This window comes from Chionomys nivalis, chromosome 7 (genome assembly GCF_950005125.1).
Source record: "Chionomys nivalis chromosome 7, mChiNiv1.1, whole genome shotgun sequence".
In the NCBI taxonomy this organism is placed as follows: Eukaryota; Metazoa; Chordata; class Mammalia; order Rodentia; family Cricetidae; genus Chionomys; species Chionomys nivalis.
The window spans coordinates 93,542,045-93,554,198 of record NC_080092.1 but is presented as its reverse complement, the minus strand read 5'-3'; positions in this window follow the sequence as shown (position 1 = coordinate 93,554,198).

The following is a 12,154-nucleotide window of genomic DNA, read 5'->3' as shown; positions in this document are numbered from 1 at the left end:
TTTGCTGGTCAGGAAGGTTCTCAGGGACACGCTTCTGGCAGAAAGGATGCTGCAGGGAGAGATGGAGGCTCCACTTAGCTAAAGCAAACACTCCGCCCAAGAGGATTTGACTTGCAAAAGGTTTTGATTAAAGCTATATATGGGTTTGTCCTGACTTGCAAAGTTAAAATAAATAAAACCCCGTGTGCATCAGTAAACGCAGTCTGACGCTTGGAGTTTGGTGAAATTATGTCGTCCTTCTCTCTCTTCCTCTCTTCTCTTTTCTGCTTCCCCCCTCTTTCCCTTCGTTCTCCATCTCTTCTGCCCCCTTCCTTTTCCTCCGCCCCCTCCCTTCCCCTTTCCCCCATCTCCTATCATCTCCCTTCCCTCCCAGTCTTTCTTTTCTCCTTTCCATTTCTCTATCCCTTTCCCCTTCCATCCTTTCCTCTCCTCTCACCCCTTCCCACCCCCATCTTTCCTGCTTGCTAGCTTGGTTACACTCTCTCCCTCCCACTTGTTCTCTTCCTCACCGCCCCTCCCTCATTTTCTTTGTAGTACTAGGGATTGCTCCCAGAGTCTGTGTATGCCAGGCAAATACTCCATCACTGAGTTATACGCCCAGCTCTCTTGACTTTTCATTTTAAATATGGGATCTCATTAAGGTCTCCAAGCTGGCCTTGAACTCACTCTTTAGCCCATATTGGCTTTGAACTTGTGATTTCTCCACCTCAGCCTCCTGAGTAGCTAAGGCAATAGGTCTATGCCACCAGACCTAGGGGGAGCTGGTTTCTGTCTCCCTTCACCACGTACATATTATTATTGGTTCCCTGTAGTATTTACATACATTTTTTAGCCCTTTCTTACTTTCTAGCCCTCTAAGATGGTTGGGACTCTTTCTATATAGTTCTGGCTCTTGACCCAGATTCAGCCATTTTTTTTTTCAAGTCTCACTGATACCTTAAGTAGGACAATAGCATTAGAAAGTACCCATGGTCCTGGTACTTCCAGGTCCTGGGGTGTCATTGCATTTTGTCTTTCACAGCGGTGGGAACAGAGAGATATTTGTGTGTGCATGCAGTGATCCATTATAAACATTTATTTGTGTGTATGTATTCATATTTATCTGCAACCATAGCTAAGCACATTCCTATTGCTACACCTGGAAGTTTTTAAACAAGGGCTACAAGACTCCAGCTTGCCTGGGTACAATCCATCCCACAGCACTGAGGAGTTACCATGGACACCACTCTGCTCTTCCGAAGTCTTCAAGATGCTCATGCTGTCAGGGGATAATTTAAAGCATCAAGGAGTGGAGTGAAGGGAGCGGGCAGAAGAACCAGCAGCCAGGCAAATCCACCCCAGGCTCGGGGACCATTTTGAGAAGACAGCCATCCTTTTGCTGCCATGGCTACGTGGGTCTCTACCTTAGGAAAGATCTGAAGAAACTGGGCAGGTCCTTGTGGCCACACTGAGGTCCTCTCCTTGGTGTTCTGTGCACTGCATACCTAGGTGTGTTGGTGTGTGTGTGTGTGTGTGTGTGTGCAGTTTTCTGTGCTCTTGGTCTTCAATCTTGTCCAAGTTTTCCTGAAAGCCAGGGAGGGGGGGCAATTGTGTCTGTAAAATGGAAACAGTGACCTAACCTCTGTGCACCGCCACTGGCAGTCTCTGGATGTCACTTGGCGCCAGATAAACTCCAGGTAGCCAGGGCCAACTTAGAGCTTCCCTAGAGCCTGTGATTTCAATTGGGGGGAGGGACAATTAGTTAGAGCATGGGTGGAAATTTGAAGACTGGGCTTAGGGAAGACCTAGACATCACTCTCCTTACCTTCTCTCTTCTCTAACTCCATGTGGGGGTTTGAATGAGAAATCTCCTCAGTAGAATCATGCATTTGAACACTTGGTCCCTGCTGGTGGCACCTTTGTGTGTGTGTTATGGAAATTTAGGAGATTCGGCCTTGCTGGAGAAAGTATATCACTGAGGGTGGTAATAGTCTTACCTCCACTTTCTGTTTTTTTCTCTTGGCTTCCTGTTTGTTGTTGAACCGGGATCAGCTAGTTTCCTGTTCCTGCCACATCTACTGCCAAGCCATGCATTCCCCACCATGAGGACGCTATCCCTCTAGAACCATAAGCTAAAATCAATCTTTTCTTAAGTTGGTTTTGGCCTTGATATTTTATCACAGCAACAGAATAGTAACCAATATACCACTGCTTTTGTCTGGAGGAACATATATGTGTCCTGTGACTGTCTATGTGCCTACATATTCTTAATGGATTTTTAGACAAGGTGCTGCCCTGTAGCCCAGACTGAGTTTGAACGTATATCACTCTCTCATGGTTAAGCCTCCCAAGTCTCGGGATAACAGGTCAAAACCACCCACCTCATTTTCTCTTGTCACATTAAATATGTGTGTCTTCTCTCCAGAGAGCTACAGAATGGAGACTTAGCTGTGGGAATACCTGTCTTCGTTGTGGGCAGGACTGTTGCCTGGACAGGGATCCTGGACTGTCTATCAGTGAGAAAGGGTTGAGCAACAGCGTGCATTTGTTCCTCTGTTCCCTAGTTGTGGTTGTGATGTGTGCAGCTGCCTAGAGCTCCTGCCGCCTGTCTCTCCCACCACAATGGACCAGACTCAAAAGGGAGCTAAAAACAAACAACAATGAAAACCAACAAAAAACAAACAAAGTTTCTTCTTTAAGCTACTTTTAAAAATCTTTATTATAAAAAAATCCCTTAGAGAAAAAAAATAAACATCATACACACACGGCTGGAAAGATGGATCACCAGTTAAGAGCACTGGCTGCTCTTCCAGAAGTTTTGAGTTCAATTCCATGCACCCATATGGTGGCTCACAACCATCTATAACTATAGTCCCATGGGATCTGATGCCTTCTTTTGGTGTGCAAATGTGCATTCAGACAAAATACCCATATACGTAAAAATACATAAATAAATCAATCTTCAAAAAAAATAAACCAAAAAACTTAAAAAACCACGCACACAGAAATAAAGCCAACTTGAAGTCTACTTAGCTTAGTAAACTCCTGAACAGTTAGAGTAGGCATTCTGAATCGTGGAGATCCCCAGTGGACCCGGTACTGCCATGCTCCAACATGTTTTTATGCACTTATCCACTATCAAAGATGAAAAATCTATGACAGTGTTGGGACTAGGAAAGCAATTAGTTTCACATCCTCTTTCATAGCTGGTGACCATTGCCTGCACTTAGTCCTTCCCCGTCTCTTTGTATTGGGCCTTCCTTGTTCTCTTTTCTTCATGGTATACCATTGTTGAATTATTTTAAGATGTGTTACGTTTGTTTATGCTGTGGAACATTTGTTTAGTGATGCAAAGATGTCTGGCATTCTTTTAGGTTGCATTTGTTTAGCTCTGCGAAGCTGTGCTACTTCGCCGATCTAAAACACCAGATTGGTCTAATAAAGAACTGAACGTCCAGGAACAAGGCGGGAGAAGGTATAGGTGGGGTTGGCAGGCAGAGAGAATAGAAGGGAGGAGAAATCTGGGAAGAAGGAATCAAGGAGCAAGAAAAGAAGGGGCCAGCGCCCAGCTACATGGCCAGACATAGAATAAGAAGGAAAGAAAAGATAAACAGAAATAGAGAAAGGTAAAAGCCCAGAGGCAAAAGGCAAAAGGGATAAGTTGAGGAAAGCTGACTAGAGACAAGCCAAGCTAAGGCCAGGCATTCACAAGAAAGAATAAGTTTCCATGTGTGATTTATTGGGAACTGGGGCCCCAAAGTACCAAGAGTAAAAGAATACCAACTACATTATAGTGTGCCTGCATGTACATTGGTTTGCATATAACATATATTATTGGCTAGGTTCCTCATAAGAGGGACCTTTTTTCCTTTCATTTTGAGATTGTGTGTCCTAGTTTAATATTATACATTCTAAGTCCATCCACTTTCCTGCATTTTTTAAATTTTCATTTTTCCTTAGAACGGAATAATACTCTATTTTATATGCATACCAAACTTTCATTACCCATCCATCTGTTGATGGACAGCTAGGTCGATTCTGGTTCTTTGCTGTAGCCAATAAAACAGCAATAAAAACAGGGATGCAAATAACTCTACGGTAGGATGCGGAGTTCTCTGGGCATATACCCAGGAGTGAAGCAGCTGGATCGTATGCCAGCTCTGTTTCCAACTTTTCGAGAAGTCTCCAAACTGATGACTACAATGCTTGTATTAATTTCCCCTCCCACCAACAATGAATAGGGGCTTCTTTCCACATCCTCTCCAACATTCCTCTCTCTTTCTCTCTCTCTCTCTCTCTCTCTCTCTCTCTCTCTCTCTCTCTCTCTCTCTCTTTCTCGTTTGTTAAGACAGGATTTCTTTGTGTAGCCCTGTAGACCAGGCTGGCCTCAAACTCAGAGATCCAACTGCCTCTGCCTCCCAGTCCAGGGATTACATGCCTGTGCTACCACTGATCACTCCAACATTTCTTATCAAACCTTTTGACAATGACCATCCTGACTGGGGCGAGCTGGTATCTCAGTTTTATTTTGCATTTCCCTGATGGCTCAGCATAGTGAACACTTAAAAAAAAAAGTTATTATTCATTTATGTTTCTCTCTCTCCCTCCCTTCCTCCTTCATTTGGTTCCCTTTCCTCCCTCCCTTTCTTTCCTCCCCCTTCCTTCCTTTTCTCTCTTCTTTTCTTTCTTTCTTTTCTCTCTCTCTCTCTCTTTCTTTCTCTCTCTCCTTCTACCCATCCCTCCAGCCCTTTCCCCCCCCAACTCCCTCTTTCCCTCCACCCCTCCCTCCATTCTCCCCACCTAGTCAGTTCTTGGGCCCTTTGTTGATTGGCATGTTTACCTCTTTGATATTTAATGTGTGCAATTATTTGTAAATTCTGGATATTAACCCCTTATCTCAAGGGTGTAGATTTTCTTTTTCTCCATTTTGTGGGCTGTTTATTAACTCTGCAAATTCCTTTGCTGTCTAGAAGTTTTTCATGTGGTCTCATCAGTTGATACTTGGGGTTAGTTCTTATGTTGTTGATGTTCAATTCAAAAAGGTCTTACTTCAGTATCTTGAAGGGTATCCTGTATGTTTTCTTCTAGAAGTTTCTGGTTATAAATTAAGGTCTTTGATCAGTTTGAATTGATTTTTGCATGAGGTCAAATATACAAATCTGATTTCACCCTTTTGCAAGCAGAAATCCAGTTTTGCTGCCATCATTTGTTGAATAGGCTTACCTTTCCCCCAGTGTATGGTTTTGTCTTCTGTGTCAAAAATTGAATGATTGCTTAGTGCCAATTACTTTTGATAGTCTTTTATCACAACATCGACTAAAGCAGCTTCCTCTTCAGAAGCTGAAATAAACTTCTCTCTCCCCTCTGTTAAGAGAAACTAAACTAGAACTGGATGAAATCTCAGCTTTGTCTGAGCCTTAAGGAGCAGGAAGACGGAACTACATCTCCCAGGATACCACTTGGCCAATCTATCACTTTGTCCCACCTTCTGACCGCGCCCCTCGCGGTCCATCTTTATAAAAGGCAGAGCGGCCCGAGGCGCGCAGAGCAGTGCTGGCGGTGTGCGGTGCACTCTGATTTTGCCTCTTTGGCCGCTTTGGTGTGCACACTGCGTCTGGACGCCTCCAGGGCTTTCTTGCCTAGCGAGCGTCCTCCCTGTGACACTAGATCCCAGCGGACCTACAAACCCGAGCCCTCAATGGGATATTCTGGGTTCGCCAGAGGGGTTTTCCCGAGCGCGGATTGTATGTTTGCGCTGGCGATGCTCACAGAAGAAAGGCTGTGTGAGAAGACAGGATGCGCCGGTCGGAGTCCCCGGTGGCCTTCGCCCGCAGCTCTGGCGTCGGTCCATTCCGGGGACCTCGTTGCAGCCGCCCGGGAGTCCGGGCTCGTGATCTTCCCACTATCCACACGGGCTCCCAGCGCGGTGGCGGCGCTTTGGGGTCTGGATGAACAGGGGAGAAGCGGGTGTGGGCGCCGGATCCCCTAACGTGGATTACTTGGTGCTTATCAACTGGATTTAGAAGACCCGCACGCGACCTCGTCCCCGTCATCCACGGGTTATCGTTCCACCTCCCAGCTGTTCTCCCACCTGGAGGTAAGTTTCGCTGCGGTGCGAGCTTGTGGATTTGATTTGCCTACTCATCGCTTGTATTGCTTTTAGAAGGTTTCAGGATTGGAATTTTTGTACTAGTTGACCTCCCAGGGGTCATTTTAGCAACTCCTTTGCCTTCAAGTGGAACCTACCAGTTCAGATCTCTGTAGGCAGCGGCCGTTTTGGGTCATCGTCCTCAGACATGGCTAAGCCCTTGGTTATCCAGAGAGGGACCGAGACTTAACGGAGAAAGCGCCAGCCTTCTTGGCACTTGCCTTTTCTCGGGGATGGTCCTTCGGGACCCTTTGCTTTGCCATGCCTCTCCAAACAGCTGCTGATTGCACACAGCGGGCTTCTGAGGCGCAGGGTTTGGAAGCACAGGGGCTGGGTAGAGGTGGGAGCGCTTGGTAGATACGGCTTATTTGGAAGAGTGGGGGCTGCTGTGGAGCTATTGGGGGGTGGATATTGGCCACCCTGCGAGCATGCTTTCTGAATGGAAAGACGGATAAATTTGGTTCAGCGTATACACCCGCTACCCTCCTCTGTCTTTTTGTGCAGCTTGTATCAGGACTTTTGGCTTTGGTTTTAAGAATAATTGTAAATGAAATGAATTTGTGCCCAATAGCCTTCTCCCCTCGTCCGTTTGTGATTGCGTTGTTCTGGGGAAGTTGGTACCTGTCACCATATAGCCAGAGAGTGGGTGTTTGTTGAATGAATGACCGAGCTACCCCACCCTAAATTATACCAGGTTCCTCTGTTTCTTTCTCTCTCTTTGGCTCTTACCCTTAGGTGGTTTCTTGGGGACACTTTCCCAGCTTTAGGTTTCCCTCTCCCCTCCCCCTCCCACTCCTGTTAGCAGTCTTTAGGCTTTCTTTTGGAATGTGTGTTTGATGATCAATTTCCCACCCAGAACCCCCTCCAACTTAGAAAGCTACCAAGCCAGAGATTGACTTTGGTAAGTGCCCAGGGTCCTGAGCTCTCAATCAGCACCTGCTCAGGGAGGGAGGGAGGGCTAGGCACCACAGGAAAAACAGAGCCATTTTTCAGAAAGAGGCATTTGTGAGTCCTGACTGTCCTGAGGAAGTTGGGCTCTGGCTCCATCCTGATCCTTGCACACTGCCCAGGATGGTTCCCCTGTGGCCATCCTTCCCCTGCCAGGTTCTCTGCCTTGCTCTGACCCTAGGGGAAGCTTCCTCAATGACCGAGGATCCACAGCATACCTCTTCCCCACCCACTCCCCCTTCTCTGTGTTACAGGAAACTACAGAAAGTTGCACTTGGCAGAAAAATCTCCACTTGCCATAACTCTGGGAACCATGGTTCCCCACTGCTGCAGCCCACAATATTCACGACTTTGTTTCCTACACATGCCCCCACCCCAGCCATCATGACTCTAGTACTGCTATATTCGCCTGCAGCTGCCGAGCAACCATTTGCTTGATAATCCAACCTCCTGTCGGACGCTTAGGTATCTCCAAACTTACACACAATGATCACGTGCTGGTGAGGGTCCCTTAGTACGTCAGTATTTCTCTGCATTTGGGAGGACGCTCCTTGAGAAGGGTCTAGAAATTGTCTTCTTTAGATCGGTCAGTCGAACTTTAGAAGATAGCATTGCGAGTGGAAGACATTTCGGAGAGGCCTTAGAAGCCTCTCTCTCAGCTTTTCTTTTAGGGAGGGAACACAGAGGCACAGGGCGTGAATCTAAAATAGGCAGCTGAGTGGATGCAAGGCTTGCTCCCTTCCAAAGAGTGGATCAGCACCGCCAGGGCAGGTCGCTGCAATTCTCCTTAAAAACTATGGTGGCAGCTGCTTCCGGGACATTAGGGCCACACGTGCTAGGCAGCAAGAGTTAAGACGCCGCCTCTTCTTTAAAATTAACGTTTGAGTGTAGCATGGGCCTAGGGTGGTACGATAGTTGCAAATGTAGCCCCTTTTGTTAACTTTCCCCACATCTGTTAACATCTGGCACACACCTTGGTGCAGCCATCAGGCCCTATAGGACACTGACAAGGATCCGGGACTCTGACTTATTCACAGGCCTTGTGCATTCCTCATGGATGTTCCTCCATGGGCCCAGGATCTCCTCCTAAGCGCTAAGAAGTCATCTTATAAAACGGAGGCTGAGGGAGCACAGCAGGTGGGCCTTTGTTCCCAGAAGGCCTGATATTGAGAGGTCCCCTCCACCTCCTATCCAAGTTCACTCTCCCATCCTGTCTGACAGCTGCCAAACAGGACCAAACCCCTCCTCCCCACCAAGGACCTCTTTGAAGGCCTTGACCCAAAATGGAAGAATTATCTCTCTCTGTCCCCCACTCCGCCAAACTTCTAGCAGCCATGTTGGTGAGTGAAAACTGGGTTCTTACCCGATCTGCCCCGACACGTTTCTGGAGGCAGGAGATGGATAACATCCGGTGTGCGTGAGAGGAGCTGCTGAGCAACCCACTCGGTGGTTGAGAAGCACTCGGTGCCGGGCTTGTGCAGGTGACTCACAACACAGGAGTGGCAGGTGTGTCAGGTCCCAGGCTGCAAACCTACTCGAGCCAAGGCTGCATTTCCTGGTCACCTGGGCAGAGCTCAAGGGACTGGCAGCCTGGCTCCCACCTCTGAATGGACTGAGGGAGTTCTGGGTGAGGGATTCCGCCTTTCCATAAGAGATTTCTTCTTGGTGTGCAGGGAGCCAGCATGAAGGACCTTGGGGGTTTTTGGGTGAGGGGAGCCAGCTTGAAGACTGACCAAAGGCCTTTACATACAAGAATGCATGCAAGAAGAGCGTTGGTTCTTGGCCATCTTTCTTTTCTCCCAGAAAATCTCCCCGGCCCCCAGCTTACTTGCCTCTCAGGTATGCACCTACCCCATCCTCCGGACAGAAACTCCATGAGTCTAAGCCTTAGACCTACAATATGTGTAGATGAGGGCTGCTTGTCTCTAGCATCTCTCAGCCATTGCCAACGTGGGGTGGCCGGATGCATGGAGCATAAATGACGTTTGTGTGAGGTTCAGCAGGTTGGGAGTTCCTTTCGTTTCAGAAGAACACACTTCTGAGGTCTGGCTACCCAGCCTTGGAGCACTCTGAACCTGCCCATCCACCCATCCATCCCCTGCTATGTTTGTTTGTTTTTTGTTTGTTTTTGGAGCTAGGGTCTCACTCTGTAGCCCAGGCCGGCCCTGAAACAATCCTCCTGCCTCAACTTTCGAAGTGCTTAGGTTAAAGATGCAAGGTACCACATACCCTTTAGTGTGTGATCTGAGGAATCGCAAATCTGCTGCTCCTCTCTTACTCCTAAGGCAAGGCCCAAGCATTTTCTGTCACCAGCCCACTCTAGTGAGGATCATTGCAGGAAGTGGTAGGGGAGAGGGGCTGGGGGTGATGTGACTACACAGCCTTGGGACAGACACCATGGCTCTGTCCATAGCTGCCTTGTCTCTCCTTTTGGAGACTCATCCTTGAACCCAACCCCCACTCCACTCAAGTAACAATAGTTCTTCCTGGATCTACCTGGATCTGGTTCAGACTGTCCCCTGGCCTTCCACAGTCTGCCTTTGGATTGAGGCTTGCTTGAGATTGCGTGGCTTGGAGAACTTGCTTAGCAATGTCCCCACTTCCCCCAACTTAGTTCCGTTTTGATTTGTCTGGAGCTCTTCAGAAGGCATCTTGGTGGGGCTGGAGGCTGCTTGGTGGCCTGCCTTTCTAACACGCTCACCAAGCTATTGTTCTGGAGACAGTGGAAGAGAGGGGGCTACTGATTCTTGGCCAGCTACAGCCCAAATCCAGCCTCTCCCCGCTGGCCATGAAGCTTCCCTGGCCATGAAGCCCATTTGCTCCACCTCCTCCAGACAGCCCCTGTAACTTCCCATCACTGACCCCGGACTCATTGCTCATGTCATTTGTTGGTACACTTTTTCATGGAGCCCTCTCAAATTCAGGTGTCTTTTGTCCTTAGTGAGACAGTTGTGCCGTGGGTGGATTAGTAACAAAGAAAACGCTTTTGTGGGGTGCAGAAATGCATTAGATCTGCAGTCCTCCCGTAGGTGAGCCCCCGGAAGCTTGGAAGGTGCCCCTACCTAGGCTGCTTTGTATGGGTGTATCACAGACTACTGTGATCTCTGGTTATGACCCCAGCATCCCAGTCAACATTAGTATCCTCATAGAGCCAGTGGCATCTTCTATACCAAATTATCCTTTTGACGTTGGGACGGTCCTAGCTACCATAACCCAGGCTGGCCTCGAACATACCATCTCTTGTCTTCTCCACCTTTGAGTGCTGAGATTACAGGCACGAGCCTCTCCACAAGGCTAGCAGCCCTGACTCACACACTGATAGAACAAGAAGATGGAGTTTGACCCCCTCATGTTTTTTTCCCCCCGTCAGTTAGGCCACTGGCTAAGTACACCATGTTCAAAATCCCTCAAGCTCCCTGCTTTCTAGACGGAGTTTGTGATATGTCAGCGGTACGGGCGGGGGTGGGCGGGGGGTCCTATACAATACCATTCCTGTTTGATTCTATGAAGGCCCCAAAGCCCAGAGGAATCCTGCAACCTGCAAGAATGCTGAAGCAGCAAGTCTCCATCCAAGAATTCTTTCTGTACCGTGAATCATCACCTCCTCCCTTATTTGGTTGGTTGCTACAGGTTTTTGCATAGACGTCCTGAAGCCAGGTGCCTTTGTGTGCGGTTAAACAGAAGTGGCTGTGTTTTGGGGAGCACAGCAGGGGACTGTGGTTCTGTAACCCTAGAAATAGATCAAACCCCTACAATCTGGGACCCCACCCAGCCCAGCATCTTAGAAGAAGCTAATCTTTAGCATCTTTTTGCCTAACAAGTGAATCCCTGACCTCTTTTAACACGGTCAGTTTGTTTTTCTTTGCTTTTACTGGACTGAGACGTCTGGGTAGGTAAGGCTGGGAGGGCTAACCTTGTCTGCCATCCAGTTCCATCTGGCGTGCTCCAGAACCATCGATGGAGCATCCCCTTCCCGTAAGTGTAGACATATTTCCAGTCACACGACTGTGAGCTTCTTCCCTCCTCCTGGCTTTAACACTGAGTGCCTCCTGGGTGCTTCCTTAGACAATGGTGCTATGCCTTTGGCTCCTCTGCCTGTGGCCTCTTGTGGTCTTTGGTGCCAGTGAGAAGCCAACTTGAAGGTGTAACATTCGTCCATGGAGGAGGGGATCTGCGCTACTTTACTTATAGAAACATAGGTTTCTGAGATGCTGGTCTTTAGGGGTTTCTTCTGTATTCAGAAGGCACTCACACTGTTAGGTGACAGTCATTGGGTCTGCAGTTGTGACTTCTTAACTCATTAAAAAACATCCAGCCATTATTATGATCAAATACGCACAAGGTAAAAATGACCATCTTTATCATTTTTCTGTGTGCAGTGGTGGCATTTCATCTTTTCGTTATGTACCTGTCCCCCTCCCTCTGCAGATTGCATTTGTCCAGAGATTCCATATTCACGAATATTCATAGTAACTCCCTATTTTCTGTCTTCCTGGCTCTGGAAACCCGTCTACTATCCTGTCTGTGTCTTTGACTGTCTAGGGACATGTCATGACCTAGGTGACGTGGCATGCTAGTCACTTAGATGATGTCCTCAAGTTCATCCTTGCTGTAATAACGCACACACATTGCTTTCCTTTTTGAGTCCCAATGTTGCTCATTCTGCTTAGGCTTATATCCACCTTTTGGCCTATGATTCTGGGTGTGTAGATATTCATCTAGGCCCCTTTGGGTCCGTAAGCAAAAGTGGAATAACTGGATCATGTCGTGATTTCGTGTTGAATTTTTTTTTCAAGGTCTACCCTGCTTTCCCCTGCAGCTGCCCCCTTCGGGCCTTGCTAGCGACACTGCACATTTTCCTGCCCACACTTGTACTCCCCCTTTTCTTTCTCTTTCCCTTTCCCTTCCTTTTTCCCTCCCTCCCACCCTCCCAAGCTCTGTGCTGCTTGTAGCCTTGAGGAAGCAACCTCCATTAGGCGCTAACTTCCCCCGAGGAACCCAGGGACAGCAGAGTTGCCAGGGGTGGCCCCCAGTTCTGAGTGCACTGTAGCTCTCCCTTTCGGAATGGAGAAGCTAGGT